Genomic DNA, 17,001 nt, shown 5'->3' with positions numbered 1-17,001 from the left:
CACACACACATATATATATATATATATATATATATATATATATATATATATATAAACGGCTTACATAGGGTCTGAGTGGGCCTGAAGAACACATAGCATATTAAAAAAAAACTGGACAATAGATATGAGTAAGATAAATTATTTCTTGTTTAGCAAATGCTCATTTAATGTATTACATGCATTATTATTATTATTATTTGTGGTAGGTGGGGGCACTTATCATCCACTCACTCGATGTAGTGTTGCTCTCGGGTGACTGTCCTTTCCTCTTCCTTCCTTCTTTCCTTCCTTCCACTTATGTATTTCTTTCCTTCATTCTTTCTTCTTCCATCTGTCCACGGGTGACTGTACACTCAGTGCGGGTGGCTGTACACTGAGTGACAAGCCAAATGGTTTCCTGTACACGAAGAAACCATTCACTACTGTGGCTGGTAACAATATAACCAAACTGTGGCATCTGGTGGTTTAGTGGGTAATTAAGGCACTGCAATCAGATTGAGCCTGTGCAGGTTTATATCCAAGGAGTGGTTGGGGTTTATTGATCATGTAATGCCACTCAAGGATGTGTGAGGCTGGTCACTCATCTTAAATGTCAGGACCAACTTGCCTGGCCCTGGGCATCTATGCTCCTCATGGGGCAACACAGGATTAGATGATGATGAGTTACTATATTATTATTATTTTTTTTTTTTTTTCCATTATTATTATTCAGAACCCATTTTTATACCTAGACTCAATAAATGTCTAATGCAAATAATATGGCACTAGTCCAGAGGATTGAATTTGAAAGTACAGTAATAGAAAAAGGTTAGTATACTATAAGATTGCCCTTCCCTGAGTTGTGCTCTTTGCAGAACTTGAAAGTGTCATGTACTTTCCATACTACAAAATGAGAACTTGTCTACAGAGGAAAGGAGTTCATGTAGAATATAAGCCGGTAATGGAGAATGTAGGTGGGTGACATTCAGTGCGAGAGTGACCAGTCACACTTCCTTAAGTCCTATGTGAGCACATCAGTTGGAGGATGTTAACTTACTGGACCACCAGGCATCAGTCTGGTGTCATTGTTATCACCCAACATTATAAATTATTTCCATGGCTATAAGAAGATAATTTTTATTATATTCTTGTTGCTACCAGACTTTGAAAAACACCCTATAGTCAGTATGATCATTGCTGATAGTTCTGCATCCCCTTTTAATCAGTTACCAGTTACTTAATGGCAGAGTAAGGTAATTGTACAGTATATCCACACATGATTTAAAACATGTCTTCATGGCTAACAACATAGTCATACCTCTGTATGTGATGGGGGTTATGTCAAGTGAAAACTCATCGTATAATGATTTATTGTATCACGAGGTTGATATAACTTGGGTTCATTGGAGATATGTTGGGAGTCAACTGCCATTTAACCTAATATCTCAGAAAACACCTATGTCACCCACCTGAATTATGTACAAGGGTGGTCCAAATTGTCACCAAGTCCCCCCCTTGGGGGACAGCTGGAGGGACTGGATGATCATTCCAGGTTTTCAAGAGAAGGTTAGGAGAGATGAGAGTGAAGTGGTGAAGCCAAGGGTGAGCGAGGGAGTGTAGGGATGAGCCAGGCAGTTGAGGGAGTATGTAGTGTATGTACCCTACTGGTTGATGGTCTTGGCTCTTCCTTGGTGCTGGTTGTTGTTGCAAGGGGGAAGGAGGAGGTGATGGTCTGCTGTGCAGACTTTTTCTTAGACACCTGGAATTCACTGTATAAATGTTGCTGTATGCCGTATGTTGTCACATCACTTCTTGCCAGGTTCAGGTCCTTGTCCTGGGTGTACAAAAGTCAGCTTTTGTCACCTGATCCGGGACTTGGATTCTAGGCTGGGGTATAAATAAGCCAGATATCACCTAATGTGTCATTCATCTGATAAAGCTTGACAGCCAAACTAGTCAGGAATGTACTTTGGCTCTATTAGATGTATTCTTCATGCACCATTTGGCATGCATCAGGGCTCAGTTTTAAGCCCCTCATTGTTTATCATCGTGCTTGAAGCTGTCTAATGTAACTTCAGAACTGGACTGCCATGGGAAGTGTTATATGCTGATGACGTGTTGAGTGCAGATTAAGGGAAGGTGGCAGAGGAAAGACTTAGGAAGTTGAGGTGGAATATGGTACTGAGAGTAAAGGGAAATTAAACAAAAGTGATGATATCTGGGTCTGGTGGCGGACTGGCAGTACTGGCAAAACAGGGATTGTGGCCATGTGCAGTTTTTTTTTTTCCCCTATGCAAGGAAGAAGGAACCAAAGACAAGGAGCCCACAAACTGTTCCTTCCAAGAAAAGAAAAAAAAAAAAAGACAATACAACAGAGAGCCAAATTTAAGCTCCGTTCATTTCAAGATGCCTGGACACAGTGCGTTTGAAAGACTGGAGATCATAGGAAGTAGGAAATACAAAGGGAGACAGTTTCAGAGTTGACCTGTTGCATAAATGAAGGACTGAGAGTAATAGTCAACTCTTGCGTTAGAGAGTTGGACAGAAAAGGGATGAGAGTTTGTTGCTAGACCGGTGCTACGTGCCAGTCGTAGAGGTAAAGGGATGCAAGCAGATAGTTCAGAGGAGCAGTGACCATTGAAGTAGCGATAGAAAAGAGATAAAGATGCAGCAGTGCGGCAGAAGTTGAAGGGAGCCAGTAAGAGGAGGAGAGTTAATAAGATGAAAAGCCTTTGACTCCGCCTTCTTGAGAAGAGCTACATGTGGGGATCCTTGCCACACAAAGAGTCGTACTCCACACTGGCGAATAAAACCCATGTATAAAGTCAACAACTGTGCAGGGGTAAAGAAGATATGGAGTCGGCTTAGCAGACCTAATCTCTTTGAAGCAGATTTTACAAGAGATGTAATATGATATTTCTACACCCACAAGGGTGTAGGGAGTAGGCCTAACTCCATCTTGTGCAGTGTTTGTGGTAAGTGGGTGCATAAGAGATGTAGTGATATTAGAGGTAGGCTATGAAATAATACTGATTTCATGTGAGCGGTGTACAGGGGAGTGCATGCAGAGACGTGGAAAAGGATTGACTTGCTGGAGTCTGAGTGTGAGGAGGTGTTTTGTTGTTTGGGGGACATAATATGTGCCAGGGACGGGGCTAGAGCTTTAGCTCTGCGGCCAAGGTAAAGAGCAGTTGGAAGAAGTTCAGGGAGGAGTTGCCTCTTCTGACAATGAGAGGGCTCTCTCTCCGTGCTAAGGGGCCCTTCTATGCAATATGTGTTGGGAGCGCAATGCCATATGGTAGTGGCGCTTGGGCAGGAAACAAAGAGGATGCTGCTAGGCACAAATTTACAGAAATGATGATATTAGATGGATGTACAGTGCGTCCTTGAATGAGTGGCGGGAAGGGGGGGGGGTTAGGATTGCAAATGAAGAGCTGAGAGGAAAGATAACACTTTAATATAGTATTGCAATGAGAACGGAATGATAGTGATGGTTTGGGCATTTGGAGAGGATGGAGGATGACAACAGGGTGCGATGGGTAAGAGGTGTGAACGGCGGGGGCAGGGATGCAAAGGCAGACCGAAAAGACCTTAGACGAGGCCACTGAGTGTGACCTGACGATAATTAAGAGACTGAATAGAGAAGCTGCTAGAGATCGAGCAGCGTGGAGAGCCTCCATTAGGTGACCAAGGCCGACCAGTGTAAGCAAGTTGGAGCCATAATGCTACTGCGAAACATAAAATGAGCTACAAAGTACGAAAATCTGGGTGAAATTGAAAAAATTATGTACTGTAGCAGAGCGCTAGGATGACCCCGCCACGAGATTTTCTAAATGGGTCTGTAAGAGTGAGGTAACTTTAATGATGTTCAAAAGCTTTGTAGAGGGCATGTTATCACAATCTTGACTAATCACTTCTTGTATCTATATGACTTTGTGCTAGGATTGTCATATCCAAAGGTTGCTAAACTTGCTCTAAAAAAAAAAAAAAAAAAAAAAAAAAAATCATGAAATACAAAAATCTACAGGAAATTGCCAGGAAACAGTGCAGAAATCTCTAGATTGTTGCCGACACTGACAGGAAATACTAAAACATGGTTAAGTTTATAGATGCTAGACATAAAGAAATATCGCTAAAACGCAAAAAGAGTTAAATGGCAACTTTTGGTGCCCACTGGAACTCCGATAGGAATCGACAAATCCTCCAAAAAGAATCAAGCACAGGTATATTTCAACATTATAAGCATAATCGTTCGCTTAAGAATGGTCTTTACAGTTGAAAAATCACTAACATGCATTTTTAAATGATTATATAGACTTGCGGTGATGAAGAATATGTGTTCATCAGTTTTTGGACTCCAATCAGCTGATCATGGGAACCAGGGGAACGTAGGGGAAGGAAGGTAAGGGATGATAGATATCCTTTTTGTGTTTTACTGGGTAATCTATGAGTAGAACATAATGGCGTTCAGCCATTAATTAAATGAATATACGGTGATGATTATGGGATAATTCAAGCATGTTTTTAAAGATGTGTTAAAGAAATTCGACGAGGTGAAAATGAATTGGGTATGAGATTTAGGTTGATAATGGCCGTTGCAGCTTTAAGGCAGTATAACATTTATCACCTGTCATCCAGTCCATGTATGAGGTCAGCAGTTTATTACGAGCTCGAGGTGACAGTTAGAATGTCGGAGATTTATATGAAGGCAGGACTGGGGATATCAAAACATGGATAGAGTATTATCAGATTATTGCAATGTAGCAACAACTGTTAGCCAAGGTGTATTCACTACAGGTAATTGTACATTTCATATCAAAACATTACAACACGGGCGTGGGACTTCCAAATATTATGTTGGACTGGGCACTTCACAGAGTATTTTATTAAAATATAACCACCCAGTATTTCCAAAAATCCGTTTGGAATAGTGGTGATCCAGCATTATTATTTTTACAAAAAACTATGGCGACAGTTACGCGGTATTTTCCAAATTTCCAATTGAAATGAAATGTCGATCCATTGCAGCTTTTTATATATTAGCATATATTATGTGCTTGTGGAAAATGCAAAACCATAACACCAGATCGCTAAGAAATAATAACAAATCACTTTTATGCACAGTCCCGTGTCAGGTTTGTTCTGTGATGATTCTTCGCATTTAATAGATAAGCAAGATAGTGTGGGGTAATTAATGCTGTGTGAAGAGTGGAAACAGCCCCAAGTGAGGTTTATTAATTGTTTAATAACCAAGCGCGGCCTTCTGTTGAAATGAGTCGTTCACAGGTTACTTATTACCACAGCTACCAGTGATTTTTATAGACTTACCTCTGAAAGCTGTAAATGAGGAGTTACAATGCTTAATTTTTTTGCCGTTTGCCAGTAGCCGGCCATGTTTTACATTCCCAGTGCACATTTTTATATTTGAAAGCTGGCTGTCAAACGCGAGTAAGTTAGTTTGGATTAGGTTTGGTTTGGTTAGGCTAGCTTTGGTTAAATCATTAAGTTTCCCATTGCTTTGACGTCGGATACTCTGATGCATCCAGTTGGAACAATGGTTGGTAAATAACTGGCCAGTTGGAGAGATCGTTGGCAAACATTGCCTCGGGTGGCCAGGCTGCTACCATAAATACCCCCAAATGGGTATATTTTGTCTGTTTCCAGTCACTTCTAGCAGTCACAACAGAACAGTTAACAGTGTTGCTTATGTACCAAAATTACTTGCGGGTACCTTGAGATAGGGAGTTTGTCATAATTTAGGTGGAATTCCCACATCTGTGTGATAACGAATTACTGTACCTAGGTTTTTTATGTTAATGGTGAATGTTATGCAGCATATTCTGCACCCAACTTCTTGGGTTCAGATACGGCGTGGGCCTTGGGTTCTTTAGTCTTGACAGGGCCCGAGTATACAGACAAGGGGATTGGGTTCAAACACAGGCTAACCAGATCTACACATATTACCGGACAGAGTACAACAATTCACACACCGGCACATGGGCAGTCCTATATGAAATACAAGTAGGTGTGCACCAGATAGGCTATCCGGGCCGGGTATTGCAGTTATCCGGTATCTGGCTAGATGTTTATTTTATCCGGCTGGATAGGGCAGATAATACAGCATAGTATAGGGTCTTATAAACTTCAGTCAAAATTACTTCATTTATTACAATACATTTCAACTTGGTAGGTGGTGGCGAACATCATCCACTCACTTGATGTAGTGCTGTCTGCTTCTTCCTGTATCATTCTTTTTCTGTGCCCTCCCTCCTCTCTTCCTGTTTCTCCCATCTTTCCTGTCACTTATTGCTTTTCTTTCCTTTACATGTGGCCTTACATTGAGTGACAAGCCAAATGGTTTCCTGTAAGCCAAGAAACCATTTACAACGCTGGATGGTAACCATATAACCAAACCATACGTGCTCCTTACGTGTCAACAAGTGGGTTGGTGGAAGGTTAGTGCCCCTCCCCGTAAAACAAATAACTCAAAGTCAAATGGCCACCCCTTACAGGATTATGGCGTCTGGCAGTAGATAGATATATAGATTTCAACTTGCTTAAGAGATACAGTATAACTCTAGCTTTTCACACAAAATAGTAGCTACTGTGTATGTTTAATCTTGAAAACAATGTAAATTCTTAAACACAATATATCAGATAAAATATAGCAAGTAATGCCTATGTGAATCAATCTTCAAACAATATAGAACTAGTAAGGAAACTTTCAACCATTGTGATGGATGAAAAATAGCATCTTGCCACGTTTTGGTAACATCCGTGAACGTTTTTCTTCAAAAACATTGCCATATTCTGAAAAGTCTTTCCGAATATACCGATGATGCTGGTGTTGACAGATGTTTGGTGGAAAGTTGCTTCAGAGTCGGAAACTTATCCTCTTCCTTCCAATATTTAAGGGGAAGTTTTTCTCGTACTAAAAGAGGAAGCTGTAGGTATTTGTCAACTTCTTCAGCTGACTCAACTAGAGAGACATCTTTCTCCTTAGGTATCTTTCTTTTGAAGCCATTCTCCATATTGCTTTCAGTTCCACTTGCTATTTCTTTAAAGGAAACCATAAAGGTATCTTCATCACTACCTGATTTGCAGAAGCATGTAGGTATGATAATGAAAGTAATAACATCGTTGTATATCTGCAAAATATAGTTTGCTTATTATCTGGTATCCGGTCGGATATTTTTTCAAGTATCCGGCCTATCCCGTATCCGACCGGATAGCAGAATTTACTATCCGGTGCACTCCTAAATACAAGTATACTATATGACACAGTACAATATAAAGCACACTTACACTAAATATATCACGATACAGTACGCAGAGGGGGGCCTGAATACAGTATGACACACAACACAAGATTTATCACAAGACACATAGGGGCATAAACACAATATAACCTATGACGTGGTACATCACAGTATAAATACTCACGTGTAACATGATTGCAATACTTCGTAGGATACGACATATCACTATACACCATACGCGCGTGACATGGACGCGATATAACACCAGGCACAGTATATTACAAGATAATACACTTATGTGGTATAAACACAATACTAGACTCAAAATTGGAGTATAGAGTCAGGTCAGGTATGTATTGCAAGGGGGGGGAGCAACACGCTTGACAACCCAGGGTTGGTTTACTACACCGAGGTATACTACAACAGCATGTTACGGGGATGGGCTTGGTAGTTCCCTGCACTGAAACACTGCGTATCACCACTTGTAACGTTTAGAACATACTGGGGGTTAGGGTGTTGCACAGGAGAGTAACAGGGGGGGATGTCACTTGGGGGCAACAGGGGAACTTCTCACAGGGGCATACAGTGCAGGGGGGGAGTCGGTACAAATGGAGGGCACACACAGGGGCACGGTACGCTAGGTATGGGGGAGGGGTGTATACACAGAGTTTGTAGCGCTATAACTCACGGTGTAGCTGGTCGTTGGTGGGCGCGCCTAGGGCCACTACACAGGCAGCCATGAGTGGTAGCCAGGTGCAGGAGGAGGGCCGTCTGGGGTGTACTCCCGGTGCAAGTCTCTGGCAGCGTAGTCTGGGGTCCGGGTCGAGCTGAAGAGTGAAGTGATGGGCAGCCCTTTCATGGTGGGGGCCCTGGGAGTATGGTGGCCCTCTTGGCTAGGGCCGAACAGGGCTAAGAGGTGCTCAGTACGGCGCCTGCACTTTGCAGAGATGGGAATCCTGGGGGTGGACCTGGGCCTGGGGTTGGCCGCGGGGCACTCATCGCCTCCCTGGGGCTGCAGTCTCGCTTGGAGGAGGAGGAGGCCGTCAGGGGTTGGCTGCGGCTACCTGCCATGGGGGAGGCCAGCAGCTGCTGGGGACGTTAGGGGCGGCTCGCCATCACCTGGGGGCTGCGGTCTTGCCTGGAAGAGGAGGCCGTCAGGGGTGAACTGCGGCCACTCGCTCTGGGGGGTCTGTCAGTGGCTGTGGGCATTAGGGGCTGTACTGCAGCGACAGGACACCTGGCCTCAGGGTGGTCTCGTCCCAGGTACTCTCTGGCAGGGATCCTGCGGGGGAGCAGTCTCCACTCTCCGTAAAGAAGGGGAGGCGGGAGGGGCATCTCACTTGGCCATGGGAGGGGCGGGCTGAGCAAGAGACGTCGCCCTCACAGGGAACCTCCGGGTCGCGGAGGGGGAACGACCTGTGGCCTGTTCCTCAACCTGGTGGGCCTGGCGGTCCCTGCCAAAACTGTGCCGGGGCGTAGGAAGGAGGTCCAGAGGGCACTTCTGCCAGGCAGGTCTGGAGGACACTGCCTAGGCTCCCTCCCGGGGTGGTGGTCAAGGGAGATCCGGTTGATACTCCCTCAGGCTTGCAGATCTGGGGGACCACTCGTCCTGGGGATGACCGGAGGAGAAGTCCTGTAGGGCCCTCTGGCTTATGCAGCAGGTCTGGTGAACTCTGCTGCCCTCCTGCCGTTGGGGGATGGTGTGGCTGGGGGATGACCGGTGGTCTCTCCCCCTGTGGCAGATCCAGTGGATACTACCACGGGACCTGCTGCTCTCCTGGGGAGCACAAGCGAAGGTCGTCGGTAAGACAGTTCGACACGATGGCTCCTGGAGGTGAGTGGCAGGAGGAGGAGATCCGATGGATGCCACTGTGCCACTGCTCCCCTGGGGTGAAGTGGGCTTGTGAGTGCTAGCTGCGACTCGTCCTCGCTTGAAGGCAGGTCCGGTGGACTCTGCGTCCGAGGGCCCACTTGGGACTTTCCTAGGGCAAGTCCCACCCCGATTCTGGCAAGTGCTTGCTCTGTCGGAGAGTAACGCATTTGATCTGAGCACTGCCTGGTGATCCGGCTGCGTGGAAGAGGGGCGTCTGGTCACGGGGGATATATGTCCTTGCTGCGCAGAATGCAGATGTACCTCCCCATCTTCTCCTAGTGGGGTGGGGGGCTATCTCCCTATGTCCTCCTCCTGGGGTGGTGGTGTCGGGCTCACTCTGCCGGGTGGGTATTCCAGTGAAAATAAGCAGATGAATAATTTTCAAGTCATTTTAGGTATAACCTACCCAAATGCCACTTTACCGAACCTTGATGTGTGTCATTTGAGCCTAACTGAGACTGATTTCTGATCTTATTGTCAGCGGAGTCCGAATTTACCCTTACTTGTCAGCAGAGTCCATCTTGACTCCTGATTTCACTGAGTTCTATAGTATGGAAAGGCTTTCTCATGGGTAGCACCACGTAGTTTGTGTAACTGCCACCAGGGGCCCAGGATGGCGCTGATGTTGTTTATCTGCACTACCGATGCCCACAGCTTTTGAAATCAGCCGATGAATTAGGAAAATATAGTGCCATGGCCCACTGCTTAGCTTATGTAAGCAACAGCGAAACAGAAACAGCAAGCTAAGAACATTGATCCAATTGCATTACCATTGTGGAGGCAATGAGCGCAGGTGTTTCAGTGTGGCGGCCGAAGTTACTCGCAGCGGAGATAGCCTCTCCGTATCATAGATCTCAGTGGAGCAGACTCACATCCTGTCCACAGATTGGCTAAATCAGAACCAAAATGCACCAGCGAGAACAAAAGCATACCGCCCATCACCATAATGCACCAGCGAGAACAAAAGCATACCGCCCATCACCATAATGCACCAGCGAGAACAAAAGCATACCGCCCATCACCATAATGCACCAGCGAGAACAAAAGCATACCGCCCATCACCATAATGCACCAGCGAGAACAAAAGCATACCGCCCATCACCATAATGCACCAGCGAGAACAAAAGCATACCGCCCATCACCATAATGCACCAGCGAGAACAAAAGCATACCGCCCATCACCATAATGCACCAGCGAGAACAAAAGCATACCGCCCATCACCATAATGCACCAGCGAGAACAAAAGCATACCGCCCATCACCATAATGCACCAGCGAGAACAAAAGCATGCCGCCCATCACCATAATGCACCAGCGAGAACAAAAGCATACCGCCCATCACCATAATGCACCAGCGAGAACAAAAGCATACCGCCCATCACCATAATGCACTGCCAAGAAACAAAAAGACTTCTCTTTTAATGGACAAAATGTAAGCAAACTGCCAGCACTGGTACACAGTATAGACCCCATAATAATATCTGTCTGTCTATCTATTGCCAGACGCTTATTTTTTATTTGCAGAATAAATGCCAGATGAAAGTAGACTTAGAACTGTGCTATGGATTACTGTAATTAACATGATTTCTTTGTACTCTGGTGTCATGGTTTTGTAAACATTATCCAGGCAGTGTAAAATGTTCATTTTCAAAAAATGGGGCAATTCCTCACCAGACAGGCATGGCATTTCCAACAATATTGTTACATACTCATGATCTGAGGGAAAGTAATTTTGTTACACAGGATTTGAAACCCGGACACCCCAAGTCCCAGACATATTGAGCTTGAGCCTTCAAAAAAAAAAAAAAATCAACATGTTTTCAGGCATACTTTTAACTTACCATGCAGTGACGAGCAGCTGTGTTTTGGCGTGTAGTTCCGCTGACGTCCAGCAGAGCACCCCTGCCTCCTCCCCATTTCCTGCCTACCTATCTTTGTGAGTGCACGCTCGTTGCCATGGGTGCCCACGTGCTCGCTTTTGTGGAGGTGCCCTACCTTCTGCAGGCCCTGCTGCTCCTCTGCTGCCTCTTACTCATGTGTGTTGTGTGACGATGACCTCATTGCCTGAGAAGGGGAAATGAGTGGTTCCGACTCTGGAGAAGAAGAGGGAGATATTGGAGACGGTGGACCTGGGATGGTCGACGTCCCGCATCCTCTGTGAATTCAACCTGGCCTGCTCTACCTTGTTTGATATCAAGAAATCCCAGGACACACTCACCCAGTATATGGCTGACTTCGCATCGAAGACCAAACGCAACATGAGGAAGAATATGTACGGTACCCTCCCAGGTTTGCAGAAATCGACCGCTCCACGCTGATTTGGTATCGTCAACAATGTGCCGCTGGTGTGCAGGTGCATGATACGGAGCTGAAGGCTGCTGCCAAGAAGTTTGCAAGGTTACACGACACCCAAGACTTTAAGGCATCCGAGGGTTGCCTCTTTGCTTTCAAGTTACGACATGGGCTTTCCAACCGTAAGGCCCATGGTGAAGCTTTGGACACCAATGAGGATGGAGTAGAGGACTTTCGGCAGGAGGTGAAGGGCTTGATCGACAGGGAGGGCCTCACTCTCGGTCAAGTCTACAACGCAGACGAAACTGGTCTGTTCTATTGCTCGCTGCCAACAAACACCCCAGCAGAGGAGACGGGAAAAGCGTGTACCTGGACGCAAGCTTTCCAAGCAGTGGATATCTGCTTTATGTTGTGCCAATGCTAATGGCATGCATCGGCTCAAGCCTGTTATTGTTGGCTGTGCAAAGCAGCCTCGGTGCCTTCATAGGTTGATGGATGTCCTTCCTGTTGTTTGGTACCATTCTGTGAAGGCTTGGTTCACAGCCCAGATCTTCAAAGACTGATTTCACCAGCACTTCATCAAGGAGGTCATCCATTATCAGAGGAAGACACTGGGAATCCCACGCGACCAGGTAAAGGCTCTCCTTGTCTTGGACATTGCACCTGTGCATCGATCCGACAAGGAGTTGGTGGCTGAAAATGGCCGCATTAGGTGCTTGTTTTTGCCACCTAATATGACTGCTCTTACCCAACCAGTGGACCAAGGAGTGATCGTGGCTACAATGAGGCTGTACCGTCGGAAGTTCCTGGATCAGGTGATGGTTGTTCATGAGGACGAGGACAAAGACAGGGAGTGACGGGACATGCAAGGCCAGCGGACTTTGGAAAACCTTCGTTGCTACAACCTCAAGTCAGCCATCCACAACTGGGCCAGTGCATGGAGGGAAGTCTCTGTCAAGACTCTGGAAAGTGGTTGGTCTTGTCTGCTTCTTGGAGCCAATATGGTGCACAACTTTCTAGGTTTTGACGTGGATGGGTTCCATGCGCTTCTTTGTGTGGCTGGTGATGAGGTGGATTTGCACGAAGTGCGTGAGTGGTTGGTTCACAATGAGAGTGATCTTGTGTATCAGATCATGTCTGATGTCGAGATTGCATCTTCAGTTGCAGGTACAAGTACCCTGCTGGAAGATTCCAACGAGGACAGCGAAGGTGATGCAGACTCCTCTCAGCACGCCACTACTCCAACCATCCCCAAGCTGAGCTCACTCTGGGAGCATGTCGAGTTCATTCTTGACTACCTTGAACACCCAGACTGCGACAAGGAGATGGGACCCCTGTGACTTGTGGAGGAAGTACATGCTCTTTGGCAGCGCATCACTCGCCAGAATCGTTGTTCCTTATCATTAATCAACCATTGACACTTTCTTCAGGCCCGTGACCCCTGCCGTGCCCAGCCCTGGCTCCGCACCAATGCCTCACCAAGACATGCCTTCCACCTCTGAGTCACAGCCCAGCACATCGGCCATGGCGGAGTCTCCACTCGAAGTGTGTTTGCGGCTACCTTCAGAGTTGTCTGCATTTGGTAGTCCATCACCACATCCCAGTGACGCACCCCTCAGCCACCTGCAACACCTACTCTCGGACTCTGACAGTGAAACAGCAAGAACTCGCCACTAGACTGCATGGAAATTTGCAGTGTTAAGAAATGAGAACTCAGAGTGCAAAGGATTAAGTGCAAAGTGCAACACTGGTGAGTTTCAAGTGCAGCGCAATTAGGAAAAGAATGTGCAGTGTAAAGAAATTAGAATTCAGAGTGCAAAGGATTAAGTGCAGTGCAACACTGGATTACTGTACATACTTCAGGTGCACCTTCATACTGTCAGAGTCTGAGAGGAGGTGGGTTAATCTTCGTGATGGCCATGGATGTGTTGTAAGTACCGTACCCTGTACGTCGCTAAATATTTTCCATACTCCCTTCTAATTCCTCATTCTCTTGTTCCTTTTCATTTACAGTCACTACTCATTTTACGATGGGGTTACGTCAGATCATACCTTATTTTATACTGATTTTATTGTAAATTGGGAGATTGAAACACATAAAAGGGGGGTTACATCAGCTCAACTTCCCAAAATCACCTAACCAAGACTGAACCATATATGACAACCCACCTTCATTCCCTCCTGTGTTGGTCCAAGTCCTCCTCCCCGAGGCTGAGGGACAGCCTGTGCTTACAGGCACTAGTGGTCAGCCTCTGAATCAAACAGGAACAGGTTAAGGGGAGGGGAATCCGGCCCATATCTGCACCAACCTTAGCACTGGGGCCCATACCTGCACCAACCATAGCACTGGGGCCTACACTGGCATTGACCTTACCACTGGGCACACAAATCCACAGTACTGTAGCACGATGCTTGGTTGAGAGGTGACGATAGCAGGGGGGGGAGGGGGGGCACATGTGAACGAGTGGAAAAGACAGGGCTTTGAAGGGATGGCGGGATCGCAACTGAACCAAAACAGTGCTCTGCATGTCGGAGCCGCCATCTTACCTGAGACAAGTGACAGTCATCTTGCATGTGCCTGGCGCTTTCCGATGGCAATATCGTTATAACGGGAAATTTATTGTAAATCGAATTTTGAGGTGGAACTTTTCTATTATCGTTGTAGCGAATTATCATAAACCAAATCAACGTAAAATGAGTAGTGACTGTATTTGATGTTTTCTGTCCCTTATTTGTGTGAATAGAGTCTTAAGTAGGTGCTGTGCATGTCCAGTAGGGAGTTATGTAGGTGGTTTTCGAAGTTAGGTTGGGTTATGTTCCTTAAGTACCTGTCCAGGAGGCATTTCCCAAGTCCTGGACAAACCCAAGTCCCAGACATGCCCTTGGCTCTATTACGTCGGGTCTAGGAGGGAATACTGTATACAGTTCCTAATTTTGAGTATTTAAATAAGCCACCAGTTTGTCCATGGTTGCCTGTAATTGCCACCAGTTTGCCCTTGGCAACCTGTGATGGACTGGATACATTGATTACTGACACTCTTGCCAACTGGATGCATCAGACATTCAGATCTTTAGGAAACACAACAGTCCAACTTATCCAATGGTAACCTAACCTAACCTGACTCCCAAACTGGGAGACTTCACCCCCAGACCCTCCTAATTTTAATCACCAAGGATTGACATTTAACCTGTCCTTAGAATGCCCCCGAATATCTATCAAGCCAAATCCCATTCTAAGTCTTAACCTACTAAACCGAATCTAATCAATCTAACCAAACCTGCCCTATGCTAACCTAACCAAACCTGCCCTATGCTAACCTAACCTAACCTGTCCTAATTTAATCAGCTGAAATTTTCAAAACCTAACATATCACAAGAAAATTTGAAAGTATGTTCGAAGTTTGACAGCAAGTTTTGTTTTTGGTATTAACTAGGGGTGCACTGGAACCAACATACCTGAGCTTTTAAAAAATTCTTGACACTCAAACGTACAAGTGCGGTACTAAGCATTACTTTTGCCGCCCCCCCCCCCTTTTATATATATATATATATATATATATATGTATATAGATTTCCAAGGTATTTTTTAAACTAAGTTCAAGTAAGCCATTGTTTTTATATTTGTAATTTTATCTCACTTTAATGGACTGCTTTTATTTGTGTGCATCAAGGTAAGATGAAATTTCATCCACATTTTATTTTACTATGTGTAAATTATGTAGAATTATCACCAGATATAAAGAAATATAAACCAACTTATCATAAAGACTGTAATAACTAGTAGTCCAATAACTGAAAGGAACGAGGACCCCATGAAATATTGGAAGGAGTTTAGAATAGTTTATCCTATAATTTCCAAAGCTGCAAGAAAGTATTTGTCGTGTCCTGCTTCTTCAGTCTACTCTGAAAGAGTTTTCTGAAGCTGGCATTGTATACGAGGAGAAGTGTACATGCTTGCTAATGTGGACTGGAGAACAACTTTGTTTCCTTCATGTCAGTCTTTCGTGTTTCCCCCTCTCAGATGCTGGCAAGTACATACAAAACCAATTAATAAAATTACATTTCAGTTTTATCATGATGAAAGAGAAGGAAAAAATATTTTCCTTTTGATCAGTTATGTCATACACTACATATGATTTTCTGTAATAAATTTTTTATATACTTAGCTCACGTACTCTACATCATTAACCAGTAAATACTTTTGTGCATTTTAATGAAGATGTTGGGTAAGAAAAAAATTTTTTCACGATATGGCTGAGAAAGACATACAAAAAAATGCTGTAGAATAGGAAAAGTTGGTCCAGTAACATACAGTAATCCCTCATTCATCTGGACCTGTTCATTATCCGGACGCTGGACCTTGGCTCTGGTAAACCATTATCCGAATTTACTTGCATTTCATCAGTATTTGCTCTTTCTCTTATCATACCTTCTAGAACTCTCTCCATTACTTTCATTATTTGGTCTAAAAACTTTATGTCTCCAATTTCCTCTTTCCAGGGCATCACCCTCCCCCTTGAACACATTTACAGTTACACTCTTCAGCCAGTCATTCGGGACAACACAGTCATATATAATCATATTTATCAGGTGAGTGACAAACCTCACTCCAATATATCCTGAGACCTTCAACATTTCAGCAGTCAACCCAGACACACCTGCTGCCTTCGCCACCTGCATCCTGGTGGCAGCAGGTGTGTCTGGGTTGACTGCTGAAATGTTGAAGGTCTCAGGATATATTGGAGTGTGTCACTCACCTGATAAATATGATTATATATGACTGTGTTGTTTGAATATTTGGCTAAAAAGTGTAGCTGTAAATGTGTTCAAGGGAGTGATGCCTGGAGAGAAATTAGAGACATAAAGTTTTTAGATCAGATAATGAAGGTAATGGAGAGGATTCTAGAAAGTATGATAAGAGAAAGAGCAAATACTGATGAAATGCAAGTAAATTCGGATAATGGTTTACCAGAGCCAAGGTCCAGCGTCCGGATAATGAAGAGGTCCGGATACTGCACGTCCAGATGAATGAGGGATTACTGTATGTTACTGGACCAACTTTTCCTATTCTACAGCATTTTTTTGTGTGTCTTTCTCAGCCATATTGTGAAAAAAAAAAAAAATCTTACCGAACACCTTCATTAAAATGCACAAAAGTATTTACTGGTTAATGATGTAGAGTACGTGAGCTAAGTACATAAAAAATTTATTACAGAAAATCATATGTAGTGTATGACATAATTGATCAAAAGGAAAATATTTTTTCCTTCTCTTTCATCATGATAAAACTGAAATGTAATTATATTAGTTGGTTTTGTATGTACTTGCCAGCATCTGAGAGGGGGAAACACTTGAATGGTGTTGGATGGATTATCAGATGGGTGTTATGAAGTGCTTATCTGTGTGGATAGTTACGCCTGTGTTGTGGTATCAGGATTCCAGGGCTCTTGAATGGTAAGTGGGGGTGTGGTCCATTTGGCATGCTATTGAGACATTAATAGTTCTTATTATTATCATTACTATTAATATGGTTGTAGGTGGGGGCACTCACCATCCACTCACTTGATGTAGTGCTGCTTTGGGTGTCTGCCATTTCAT

Source organism: Coenobita brevimanus, chromosome 59 (assembly GCF_032717465.1).
Source record: "Coenobita brevimanus isolate Jiangsu-jjx chromosome 59, ASM3271746v2, whole genome shotgun sequence".
Taxonomy (NCBI): domain Eukaryota; kingdom Metazoa; phylum Arthropoda; class Malacostraca; order Decapoda; family Coenobitidae; genus Coenobita; species Coenobita brevimanus.
The sequence above is the reverse complement of the archived record's forward strand: the minus strand, read 5'-3'. Positions refer to the sequence as shown.